Raw genomic sequence first — 13,649 nt, 5'->3', positions numbered from 1 at the left:
ATCTAACACTATTCATGTTGCTATTGACCCTGATCATTTGGCTAACACAGTGTTTGAAAGGCTTCCCCACTGATACTTTTTCTCCCTTTCCATAACTCTTAGGAAGAACGTCACCATACGAAGCTCAGACTTATGGAACAGGGAGTCATGTTTCACTTCCTTAAGGTTGGAAAAGCTACATAAATTATTTTGAATTCTTTTGTGCTGATAACGTATCTATTATTCCCATTTGTTTAGTAATTTCATCACTTGCCTGTATCAGTGTGTACTCATGAATATTTATTTTATACTTTGGGTTATCATCCACTGTTACTTTATTTTGCTGTTCAAGGTGTTCTACAATGTAAGGTTTTTTTCTTTTCATCCCTCTTCTTTTGTTTTGGCTCTATTCTGTTTTGTTTTTTGAGCACTTCCTTACATTCTGGGGGCTCCCCTGGTGGCTCAGCTGGTAAAGAATCCACTTGCAATGCAGTAGACCTGGATTCGATCCCTGGGTTGGGAAGATCCCCTGGAGAAGGGAAAGGCTACCCACTCCAGTATTCTGGCATGGAGAACTCTATGGACTGTATAGTCCATGGGGTCACAAAGAGTCTGACATGACTGAGCGACTTTCACTTTCATAAGCTGGACTTACAAAATGCTCTAGGCTTATCTTGTGTATTTCCTGCTCTAATTGTAGAATCAGACATTTCTCCAAGAAGTCCTAGTTCCTTTTGTTGCAGAATGATATTAGAAACAAAGATCTGGGCAACAGATTTGCTTATTTTTCTAGGCCTTCTCAGCTGACAGAGTAAGGAAATATATACATGTATACCAACCTTGACAATACACACAGCTATAAATATTTCTATGTATTTAATAATTTTTATCTCCCCAAAAGAAAACTCTGTACCCTTAAGCAGTCTCTCCCAATTTTTCTCCTCCTTCTGGCCCTGACAACCATCAGTCTTCTTTATGCCTCTACAAATTTACTTAATCTGCACATTTCATATAAATGGGATAATAGATATGTGACTTTGTATCTTGCTTCTTTCACATAGCATAACATTTTCAAGATTCACGTTGTAGCATGTATCAATACTTGACTCTTTTTTATGGCTGAGTAATATTCCATTGTATGTATATAGCACATTTTGCTTATTCATTCATCCACGAATAAGACATGGTTGTTTCCACCTTTTGGTTATTGTGATCAGTGCAGCTATAAACATTTGTGTACAAGTATTTGTTTATCTGTTTTCAGTTCTTTGTGGTGTATGCCTACCAGTGGAATTAATGGGTCATATGATCATACTATATTTACTTTCTGAAAAATGACATAACTACTTTGCACAGTGGCTACAGCATTTCACATTTCTACCAGCATGCACAAGCATTCCAATTTCTCTATTTCCTCAACAATACATGTTGTTTTGTTTTGCTTTTTCAAATTACAGACATTCTAGTGAAAGTGAAGAGTATCTCATTGTGGCTTAGATTTGCATTTACCGATTTCTTTGGAAGGAATGATGCTAAAGCTGAAACTCCAGTACTTTGGCCACCTCATGCGAAGAGTTGACTCATTGGAAAAGACTCTGATGCTGGGAGGGGTTGGGGGCAGGAGGAGAAGGGGACGACAGAGGATGAGATAGCTGGATGGCATCACTGACTCGATGGACGTGAGTCTGAGTGATCTCTGGGAGTTGGTGATGGACAGGGAGGCTTGGTGTGCTGCGATTCATGGGGTCGAAAAGAGTTGGACACGACTGAGCAACTCAACTGAACTGAACTGAAGGACCAATAAAGTTGAGCATCTTTTTATATGTATTTCAGACATTTGTATAGTCTTTTGAGAAATGTCTGTTCAAGTCCTTTGCCCATTTAAAAAAAAATGGACTGTCTTTTGTTGTTTGAGATTTGTTACTGCAGTTTTGTAAGTCTTGAAATAAGGTAGTGAACCTTGTTCTTATTTTTATAAATTATTTTGGTTAGTCGAAGTCCTTGGAATTTCCAATATATATTTAGGGTAAGCTTCTCACTTTCTCTACAAAAGCCTACTAGAATTTTTATTAGGACTGCATTTAATTTATAGATCACTTTAGGAAGTACAAACAACTTAAACAATATTATGTCATCTGATCCATGAACATGGCATGTCTCCAATTATTTAAGTCTTCTTTACCTTACCTCCAGAATATTTTTATTATTTTACAATTTTCAGTATACAGGTCTTGCACCTATTTTATTAATAAGTATTCAATTTTGTGATGCTATTATAAATGGTTCCTTTTTAAAATATTTAATTTATAATTGTCACTAACATAGAAATATAACTGATTTTCCTGTTGGCTTTGTATCCTCATTTATCAATTGTCATGAACTCTTTTGTTAATTTTAGTCCCTTTTATATACTGTGGAATTTTTAACTAGATGTTCATGACATCATAAATAAAGTAATGTCTCATCTGCATACTTTTCTTATCTTGTTGCACTGGGTAGCATCTTCAATACAATGTTGAATACAAGTGAATATCATGGAATCCTTGTCTTGTTCCTGTTCCTAGAGGACTTGGTAAGTAGAATTCTAAAAGTGTCCCCTAAGATTCCCATCTCCTGATTATTCAAATACAAGCATACCTTATTTTATTCTGCCTCACTTCATCACAATTTGCAGATATTGCACTTTTTAGAAATTGAAGGTTTGTGGCACCACTGTGTTGAGCAACTCTGTTGGTGTCATTTTTCCAACAGCTTATGCTCACTTCATGTCCCTGTGTCACAGTTTGGCAATTCTTTCAATATTTCAAACTGTTTCATTATTATTATATTTGTTGTGGTCTTTGGTGTTACTATTGTACTACTTTGGTGTTACTATTATGTCTTGCTGAAGGCTCAGATGATGGTTGAGACAAGATGAGAAGCAAAAGGCAAAGGAGAAAGGGAAAGATATATACATCTGAATGCAGAGTTCCAGCATAGCAAGGAGAGATAAGAAAGCCTTCCTAAGTGATCAATGCAAAGAAACAGAGGAAAACAATAGAATGGGAAGGACTAGAGATCTCTTCAAGAAAATTAGAGATACTAAGGGAACATTTTATGCAAAGATGGGCACAATAAAGGACAGAAACAGTATGGACCTAACATAAGTGGAAGATATTAAGAGGTGGCAAGAAATACACAGAAGAACTATACAAAAAAGATCTTCATGACCCAGATAACCACGATGGTGTGATCACTCACCTAGAGCCAGACATCCTGGAGTGTGAGGTCAAGTGGGCCCTAGGATGCATCACTATGAACAAAGCTAGTTGAGGTGATGGAATGTCAGCTGAACTATTTCAAATCCTAAAAGATGATGCTGTGAAAGTGTTGCACTCAATATGCCAGCAAACTTTGAAAATTCAGCAGTAGCCACAGGACTGGAAAAGGTCAATTTTCATTCCAATCCCAAAGAAAGGCAATGCCAAAGAATGTTCAAACTACCTCACAATTGCACTCATTTCACACACTAACAAAGGAATGCTCAAAATTCTTCCAAGCTAGGCTTCAACAGTACATGAACTGAGAATTCCTCAATGTTCAAGCTGGATTTAAAAAAGGCAGAGGAACCAGTGATCAAATTACCAACATCTGTTGGCTCATAGAAAAAGCAAGAGAATTCCAGGAAAATATCTACTTCTGCTTCATTGACTATGCTAAAGCCTTTGACTATGTGGATCACAACAAACTGTGGAAAATTCTTAAAGAGATGGGAATACCAGACTACCTTATCTGCCTCCTAAGAAATCTGTATGCAGGTCAGGAAGCAGTAGTTAGAACATTACATGGAACAACTGACTGGTTCAAAATAGGGAAAGGAGTACATCAAGGCTCTATATTGTTACCTTGCTTATTTAACTTATATGCAGAGTACATCATGTGAAATGCTGGGCTGGATGAACCACAAGCTGGAATCAAGATTGCCAGGAGAAATATCAATAACATCAGATATGCAGATGACACCACCCTTCTGGAAGAAAGTGAAGAGGAACTAAAGAGCCTCTTGATGAAAGTTAGAGAGGAGAGTGAAAAAGCTGGCTTAAAACTTAACATTCAAAAAACAAAAATCATGGCATCTGGTCTCATCACTTCATGACCAATAGATGGGGAACAATGGAAACAGTGACAGACTTAATTTCTTGGGCTTCAAAATCACTGCAGATGGTGACTGCAGCCATGAAATTAAAAGATGCTTGCTCCTTGGAAGAAAAGCTACGACAAACCTAGACTGCATATCAAAAAGCACAGACATTACTTTACCAACAAAGGTCCATACAGTGAAAGCTAGGTCAATATAGTCAAAGCTATAGTTTTTCCAGTAGTCATGTATGGATATGAGAGTTGGACTATAAAGAAAGTGCTGAAGAATTGATGCTTTTGAACTGTGGTGTTAGAGAAGACTCTTGAGAGTCCCTTGGACGACAAGATCAAATTAGTAAGGTCCGTCTAGTCAAGGCTATGGTTTTTCCTGTGGTCATGTATGGATGTGAGAGTTGGACTGTGAAGAAGGCTGAGTGCCGAAGAATTGATGCTTTTGAACTGTGGTGTTGGAGAAGACTCTTGAGAGTCCCTTGGACTGCAAGGAGATCTAACCAGTCCATTCTGAAGGAGATCAGCCCTGGGATTTCTTTGGAAGGAATGATGCTAAAGCTGAAACTCCAGTACTTTGGCCACCTCATGCAAAGAGTTGACTCACTGGAAAAGACTCTGATGCTGGGAGGGATTGGGGGCAGGAGGAGAAGGGGATGACCGAGGATGAGATGGCTGGATGGCATCACTGACTCGATGGACCTGAGTCTGAGTGAACTCCGGGAGTTGGTGATGGACAGGGAGGCCCGGTGTGCTGCAATTCATGGGGTCGCAAAGAGTTGGACATGACTGAGTGACTGAACTGAACTGAATGGAAATCAGTCCTGAATATTCACTGGAAGGACTGTCGCTAAAGCTGAAGCTCCAATACTTTGGCCACCTGATGCAAAGAACTGACTCACTGGAAAAGACCTTGAGGCACAGTCCATGGGGTTGCCAAGAGTTGGACACGACCGAGTCCGACTGAGTGACTGAACTGAACTGAACTATGACTTGCTGAAGGTTCAGATGATGGTTGGACTTTTTTTCAGCAATAAAACATCCTTAAATTAAGATACATACATTTTAAAGACGTAGTGCTACTATACACTTATTAGACTGTATTTTAGTATAACTATAACTTTCACATACACTGAAAGTGAAGTCACTCAGTCGTGTCTGACTCTTTGCGATCCCATAGACTGTAGCCTACCAGGCTCCTCCGTCCATGGGATTTTCCAGGCAAGAGTACTGGAGTGGGTTGCCATTGCCTTCTCCAGAGGATCTTCCCAACCCAGGGATCGAACCCAGGTCTCCCACATTGTAGGCAGACGCTTTACCATCTGAGCCACGAGGGAAGCCTTACATACACTGAGAAACCAAAAAAAAAAAAAAAAAAAATTGTGTGACCAACTTTATTGTGATATTCCCTTTATTACAGTGGTGTGGAATCAAACCCACAATATCTGTAAGGTATATATGTACCAACCTGGGTAGGCTGTGTAGGGACTCTAAAGATGGAATTAAGGTAGTAATCAGCTCAACATTAAATTAGGAAGATTATCATGCTGGGTCCAGAGTAATTACATAAATGCTTAAAAGTGGAAGAAGAAGGCAGAAAAGTGAGTCAGAGAGATGCTGAAGAAGGAGAAGTAGTAGGGAGAAGTAGTAGATGACACATGAAGAAGAATTCTTCAGAGAGTCAAGGCATAAGAAGGACTTGACTAGCCATTGCTGATTTTGAAAATGGAGGAAAGGGGCCATAAGCCAAGTTACACAAGTGACCTCTGCAAGCTGAGCACAATCTCCATCTGACAACCATCAAAGAAATAGAACTCCAATACTAAAACTGCATGGAACTGAATTCTGTCAACAACCTGAATGAACTTAGAAGTGGATTCAGCCTCAGAGCCTTCAGGGAAAAAAAAAAAAAAAAGTTCTGCTGAAACCTTGAATTTGGCCTGTTAAAATCCAGAGAAAAAACTGAGCCACACTGGCATGGACTTCTGATGTATAGTGTGTAATTTTTAAATGAGTGCTATTTTAGGGCACTAAATTTGTTGCAATTTGTTTTGGGGGGCAATAGAAAAGAAATAAAGAGAGAATATGTTCAGCCTTTCACCACTGAATATGGCATTAGTTGGCCACCTCCACCCCACAGGTTGAAGTAGTTCCTTTATATTTTTGGTTTGCTGTTTCTTCAGCAATGGGTACTGAATTTTGTCCCTTTTTTTTTTTGTATCCACTTAGATAATTGTATGTTTTTCAACATTTTTCTATTAATGTGGTGAATTATATTTTTTCTCTTTTTAATTAATATTCAGGAAAGTAATGACAACAAATTGAGTTTTTCATTTAAAGCATATAAAGGTATAGGTCACAAAAGGATACTCACTGTAGTATGGTGAAATTATTTATGCTGAGTGGATGAGTATTAATCCTCATTTTTTATCTTTTCTTAAGTAATAGCTTTATTGAGGTATAATTCATTTATCATGTAATTTCCCCTTTAAAATGTACAATTCAGTGATTTTTAGTATATTCAGAATTGTACAACCATCATATTCTCTATTATCAGTACATTTTCATCACCCTCAAAGAAGCCCTGTACCCATTAGCAATTATCTCTCATTCTCTCCTCCACCCAGTCCCAGCAATCACTAATCTACTGTCTGTTTCTATGGATTTGCCTATTCTAGACATTTCATATAAATGAAATCATTCAACATGCAGCCTTTGTGACTGGCTTTTTTTCATGTAGCATAATTTTTAAGGATAATCTACACTTACTATCTATAAGTACTTCTTCCTGGTGGCTTCCTTCCCTGGTGGCTCAGACGGTAAAGCGTCTGCCTGCAGTGCGGGAGACTCGGGTTCGATCGCTGGGTTGGTAAGATCCCCTGGAGAAAGAAATGGCAACCCACTCCAGTGCTCTTGCCTGGAAAATCCCATGGACAGAAGAGCCTTGTAGGTTATGGTCCTTGGGGTCACAAAAAGTCGGACACAACTGAGCAACTTCACTTTCACTTTTCACTTTACTTTCTTCCTTTTTATTGTTGAATGTTCCATTATATAGAATAGCATATTTCATTTATCCATTCATCAGCTGATGAGCAATTTTTTCTATTTTTTTACTATGATGAATAATGCTTTATGAACATTAATGTACAAGTTTTTTGCAGGGATGTAAATTCTCTTGACTATATAACTAGGTGTAGAATGGTTAGGTCATATGCTAAGTTTAATATTTTGAGAAACTGCCAAACTGTTTTCCAAAGCAGCTGTGCTATTTTACAACCCCACTAGCAATGTATGAAGGTTCCAATTTCTCTACATTCTTACAACAATTGTTACTGTGTTTCATTTCAGTCATTCTAGTGGGTGTAAAGTGGTATCTCACTGTAGTTTTTATATGCATTTCCTTAATAACTGATGATGTTGATAAGTTTTTTGTGTTTAATAGCCATTTCCATATCTTCTTTGAAGAAACATCTATTCAAATCTTTAGCCAATTTTTAAAAATTATTTTTCTGTTTATTTTTGAGTTGTACGAGACCTTTACATTTCTGTATATAGATCCCTTATCAAATATATGACTTGCAAATATTTTCTCCCTTTGTATGATTTTATTTTCACTTTTTTGATGTTGTCCTTCAAGGTACAAACATTTTCAATATTGATGACATTCAATTTATCTTTTTTTTTTTTTTTTTTTTTAATTACTTGGAGTTCTGCCCGCAGGCGTCACCTGGGAATCCCTTCACAATCCCAGCAGGAGCAGCACCATGGATTCCTTTAAAGTGGTGCTGGAGGGGCCAGCACTTTGGGGCTTCTGGCCACAGGTGGGCAAGGACTTCAATGTGCCCTTCTCTATCTCCTGGCTCACTCAGTCCTGGAGGTAAAGCTGCATAGGCCAGCATGGCAGTGGGTGACAGTGCTGAGTATTGATGGTGAGAATGCAGAGGGCCTCATACACATAGAAGCCCAGAACAAGATTCATGCCTGTGGGCAGAGCCTCAGCCTTGGTCTCAGCAGAGCTCAGCCCCCTCAGAGGAAACAGCAGAAGGCCCTGGCCCCTCACCATGGACCCCCCTCACCCCACTCCCACCCCCGCCCAGGCAGTACACCTTTGCACCCAGTGCTTCCCTCAACAATACACCTGGCCTTCGGGGCAACCCCATTCGCTGACAGTGCCCTGTAGCAGAATGGACAGCTGCTCAGCAAGTAGTGGCTGATGGAGGACATGGAAGACTGGCAGCCAAAGTCTGGGACAGGCCAGTCCCGTTCCTTCTGCATCCTTGCCCACCTCACGAGCACTGAGCTCATGCAAGACCTGATGACGGGCACCTGAAGAAACCAAGGGAAAACTGTCCTGGAGCTGCAGAGCCCATGCCACACTCACCTCCAGGACTGGCATCCCTGGCACTCTGCCCATGTGCTCAACATGCAGTGGTAGTCTGGCCCTCGCTGGCTGGCTGCCCTCTCTGCCTCTCTTTCTGTTCTTCTGCCCAGGGCACCTCCCCTTGGCGCTTCCACCTTCTGCCTACCTCACCCATCCCTTTCTTGCCCCTGCATTGTGCCTCCTGCTGGCCTAGCCCTGGCTGCCCTACTGGCACTGGGCCTGGCTCCATTTGACACTGCCCTCACTCTTTGCCCTATGGTACTGCTGTCTGCCAGGTCTGTGCTGGCTTGGGCATGAAAATAACTTCTTAGCCCTGCTTTAAAAAAAAAAAATCTGCTTGCAATGCAGAGATGTAAGAGGCAGGGGTTGATCCCTGGGTGGGGAAGATCCTCCAGTAGGAAATGGCAATCCACTTGTTTTCTTGCCTGGAATATTCCATGGACAGAGGAGCCTGGTGGCCTACAGTCCACGGGGTTGCAAAGAGTCAGACACAACTGAGTACACACACAAACACATGCTGTGAAAGGATTCCTCCCATCTAGTTAATTGGCACATCTATCATGTCATACATCATACATTTATCTTTTTTTGGTGAGAACATTCACATGCTACTCTCTTATACAACACTGTGTTGATTCATTATGCTATACAATACATCCTTATACCTTATTCATCTTATAGCTGAAAGTTTATACCTGTTTACTAATCTCTTCCTATTTCTCCCTAGATCCTGGCCACAATTTTCTACTCTCTGTTTCTGGTTTGTTTTTCAAGATTCCACATATAATGAAATCTAAATTCAGTATTTTTCTTTTTCCACCTGGCTTATTTCACTTAGCATCTATGTGTTCATCTATGTGTCAAAAGTGGCAGGATTTTCTTCTTTCACATGACTGAATAATACTGTATTCATTGTGAATATATACCACACCTTCTTTATCCATTCACCCACTGACAAATACTTAGGTTATCTCCATACCTTGATTATGTGAGTAATACTGCAATGAACATGGGAGTGCAGATGTCTCTTCAATATTCTGTTTTCATTCCCTTTGGATATATACACAAAAGTGGGATTGCTGGATCATATGGTAGTTCTATTTTTAATCTTTTGAAGCACCTCCCTGCTGTTTTCCATAGTGGTTGCACCATTTTACAGTCCCCAAAACTGTGCACAAAGATTTCCTTTTCTCCACAACCTGCCAGCACTTGTTATCTCTAGTCTTTTTGATGATGGCCATTTTAACAGGAGTGAGGTGATAATATCGTGATTTTGATTTCCCTGATGATTAGTGATGTTTAGAAATTTTTTATGTACCTGTAGGCCATTTGTATGTCTTCTTTGGAAAAATGTATATTCCATTCCTCTATTTTAAAATCAGATTTTTTTTATTATTCTTTTTAAAAAACAACAATGGCTAATTTTGTATTCAAGAGCTCTAATAATTGCTTATTTTTAATATTTATTTATGTGGCTGTATCAGGTCTTAGTTGCAGCACATGGGATCTTCATTGCATCATTCAGGATCTCTCACTGTCGCACACAGATTCTATTTATGGTGCAAGGGTTAGTTGTCCCTCAGCTTGAGGAATTTTAGTTCCCCAACCAGGGCTTGAATTAATGTCCCCTACATTGCAAGGCAGATTCTTATTCACTGGACCACCAGGGAAGTCCCTGAATTTTGCATGAATTCTTGATGTATTTTTTGGATACTTACACCTTATCAGATGTATGACTTACAAATACTTTCTTCCATTCCATAGGTTGTCTTTTCACATTGTTGATGGTTTGCTTTACTATGCAGAAGCTTTTCCGTTTGATGTAATCCTTGTTCATATTTTCTTTTGCTACTTTTGCTTTCAATGAACTATCCAAAAAAATCACTACCAAGATCAATGTCAAGAAGCTTACCCTCTATGTTTTCCTCTAGGAATTTCATGGCTTTGGTTCTTATGTTCAAGTCTTTAATGTATTTTAATTTTTATGTGCGGTATAAGATAGGAGACCAGTTCCATTCTTGTGCATCTGGCTATCCAATTTTCTCAACCTTATTTATTGAAGAACTATACTCTCCCCATTCCTGCCTCCTTTGTCATCAAATTGGCCATATAGGCATGAGTTTATTTCTGGACTACTTTTATAATTCGTTCATCTATGTGCCTGTTTTTGCACAATGCTGTACTGTTTCATTACTACAGCTGTGTAGTATAGTTGGAAATCAGGAAACATGATGCCTCCAGCTTTATTCTTCTTCCTGCACTAGATTACTTTGACTACTTGGGATATTTTGTGGTTCTATACAAATTTTAGGATTTTTTTATTTATGTGAAAAAATGCCATTGGAATTTTGATAGGAACTGCATTGAATATTAGATTGCTTTGAGTAGTATGGAAATTTTAACAACACTGTTTCTTCCAGTCCATAAGCATGGAATATATTTTGTGTTTTCTTCAATTTCAAAGTCTTAAAGAGTTTCCAGATCTTTTACCTCCTTGGTTAAATTTATTCCCTAGAATTTTATTCTTTTTGAAGAAATTGCAAATGGACTTCCTTTTTATTAAAGTATTGATGATTTACAATATTAATTTCAGGTGTGAAGTAGAGTAATTCAGTATTTTTGCAGATTATACTCCATTATAGATTATTACAGGTAGTAGATATAACTCCCTGTGCTATACAGTATGTCTTTGTTAATTATCTATTTTATATACAGTAGTTTTTATCTATTAGTCCCATACTTCTAATCTGTTCCTTCCTGAATTCAGGTTGTTAATACTTTCATATTGCACTATGCTTATTATTCTCCCTTCTTGTAGTGTCTTTGTCTGGTTTTGGTTAATAGAGTAATGCTGGACTCATAAAGTGAGTCCAGAAGTGATCACTCATCTTTCAGTTCAGTTCAGTTCAGTCACTCAATTGTGTCTGACTCTTTGCGACCCCATGAACCACAGCACACCAGGCCTCCCTTTCCATCACCAACTCCCTGAGTTTACCCAAACTCATGTCCATTGAGTCCAACCATCTCATCCTCTGTTGTCCCCTTCTCCTCCTGCCTTCAATCTTTCCCAGCATCAGGGTCTTTTCAAATGAGTCAGCTCTTCACATCAGGTCGCCAAAGTATTGGAGTTTCAGCTTCAACATCAGTCCTTCCAATGAACACTTAAGACTGATCTTTAGGATGGACTGGTTGGATCTCCTTGCAGTCCAAGGGACTCTCAAGAGTCTTCTCTGACACCACAGTTTAAAAGCATCAATTCTTTGGCGCTCAGCTTTCCTTATAGTCCAACTCTCACATCCATACATGACCACTGGAAAAAACATAGCCTGAACTAGACAGATCTTTGTTGACAAAATAATGTCTCTGCTTTTTAATATGATGTCTAGGTTGGTCATAACTTTCCTTTGAAGGAGTAAGCATCTTTTAATTTCATGGCTGCAGTCACCATCTGCAGTGATTTTGGAGCCCCCCAAAATAAAGTCAGCCACTGTTTCCCTTTTTTCCCCATCTATTTGCCATAAAGTGATGGGACCAGATGCCATGATCTTCATTTTCTGAATGTTGAGCTTTAAGCCAACTTTTTCACTCTCCTCTTTCACTTTCATCAAGAGGCTCTTTAGTTCTTCTTCACTTTCTGCTATAAGGGTGGTGTCATCTGCATATCTGAGGTTATTGATATATCTCCCAGCAATCTTGATTCCTGCTTGTGCTTCATCCAGCCCAGAATTTCTCATGATATACTCTGCATATAAGTTAAACAAGCGGGGTGACAAGGTGACAATATACAGCCTTGACGTACTCCTTTCCCAATTTGGAACCAGTCTGTTGTTCCATGTCTAGTTCTAACTGTTGCTTCCTGACCTGCATACAGATTTCTCAAGAGGCAGGTCAGGTGGTCTGGTATTCCCATCTCTTTCAGAATTTTCCACAGTTTATTGTGATCCACACAGTTAAAGGCTTTGGCATAGTCAATAAAGCAGAAATAGATGTTTTTCTGGAATTCTCTTGCTTTTTTGATGATCCAACAGATGTTGGCAATTTGATTTCTGGTTCCTCTGCCTTTTCTAAAACCAGCTTGAACATCTGGAAGTTCACAGTCACTGAAGAGCTTACAAAAAATTGGTATTAATTTTTCTTTAAATGTCTGTTATAATGCACCAGTGGAACTATCTGGTTCTGAACTTTTCTTTGTTGGGAGCTTTTGATTACTGACCTATAATTCTTCCTACTAAATGATCTGTTTAGATTTTTCATGATTCAGTCTTGGTAGGTTGGACATTTCCAGTAATTTATCGATTGTTATATTTCAACTGAACAATACCTAGACCAGATAAAGAGGGCCAAGACCTTTATTTCAGCATCCTGTAGTTATTTCTTTAGCAGCATTATATCTGTTAAAATTGCTAGATTGTATCCTGCACTGGACAGCAAGTACCTAATGAACAACAGGCTGTCCTGATCAACACAGTCATTTCAGTGCTGAGTGCACTAAGATAAAAAGTAACCCTCATTTTTCACAGATTACATATTTATGAATATGCCTGATTACTAAAGTTTACTTGTGATCCCAAAATCAAATTTTGCTGTGCTTTCTTGCTCATTTGTGGACATTTACAAAATAGGAGAAGATTTTAGTCAGCCAATACACATTTTCCTAGCTAAGGTCAAAGAAGGCAGTGCTCTGCCTTCTTGTTTCAGATATCAAACTGTAAACAAGTGTTCTTTTCACAGTCTGTGTTTCTTTTTGCTTTTTTGTGACTTTCGTTGATGACTTGGTTGTTTAAAATAGTCCCAAATATAGTATTGTAGTGCTCTCTAGTGTTCCTAAGCACATGTAGGCTGTGATGTGCCTTACAGAGAACACCCGTGTTAGATAAGCTTCCTTTGTACATGAATTACAGTGCTGTTGGCTGTGACTTAAACGTTAATGAACCAATTTATATTAAATACAGTGTCTTCAAACAGAAGCACACATAAAGCAAGATTATATATAAGTTAGCTGACCAAAATGTGATGCTCACGGGAATGTAATATGTACTTCCTCTAGTAGCAACAGTTCAATATTCACTAATCCAGTGTTCCAGCAACTTGACTAGAATCACCTATATTTGTTGAATGCATGAAGCTGGATCATTTGATTCCAAACCCAAATCTTGTGTGA

General features: G+C 38.9%; 1 pseudogene; it reads left to right on the top strand.

The window, feature by feature from the left end:
- Window positions 1-7,871: 7,871 nt before the first annotated feature.
- Window positions 7,872-8,542, top strand: LOC120881699 (annotated as a pseudogene).
- The last annotated feature ends 5,107 nt before the right edge of the window (window positions 8,543-13,649 follow it).

Source organism: Oryx dammah, unplaced genomic scaffold (assembly GCF_014754425.2).
Source record: "Oryx dammah isolate SB20612 unplaced genomic scaffold, SCBI_Odam_1.1 HiC_scaffold_2, whole genome shotgun sequence".
Classification (NCBI taxonomy): domain Eukaryota; kingdom Metazoa; phylum Chordata; class Mammalia; order Artiodactyla; family Bovidae; genus Oryx; species Oryx dammah.
This window is presented reverse-complemented; position numbering and strand designations above follow the sequence as displayed.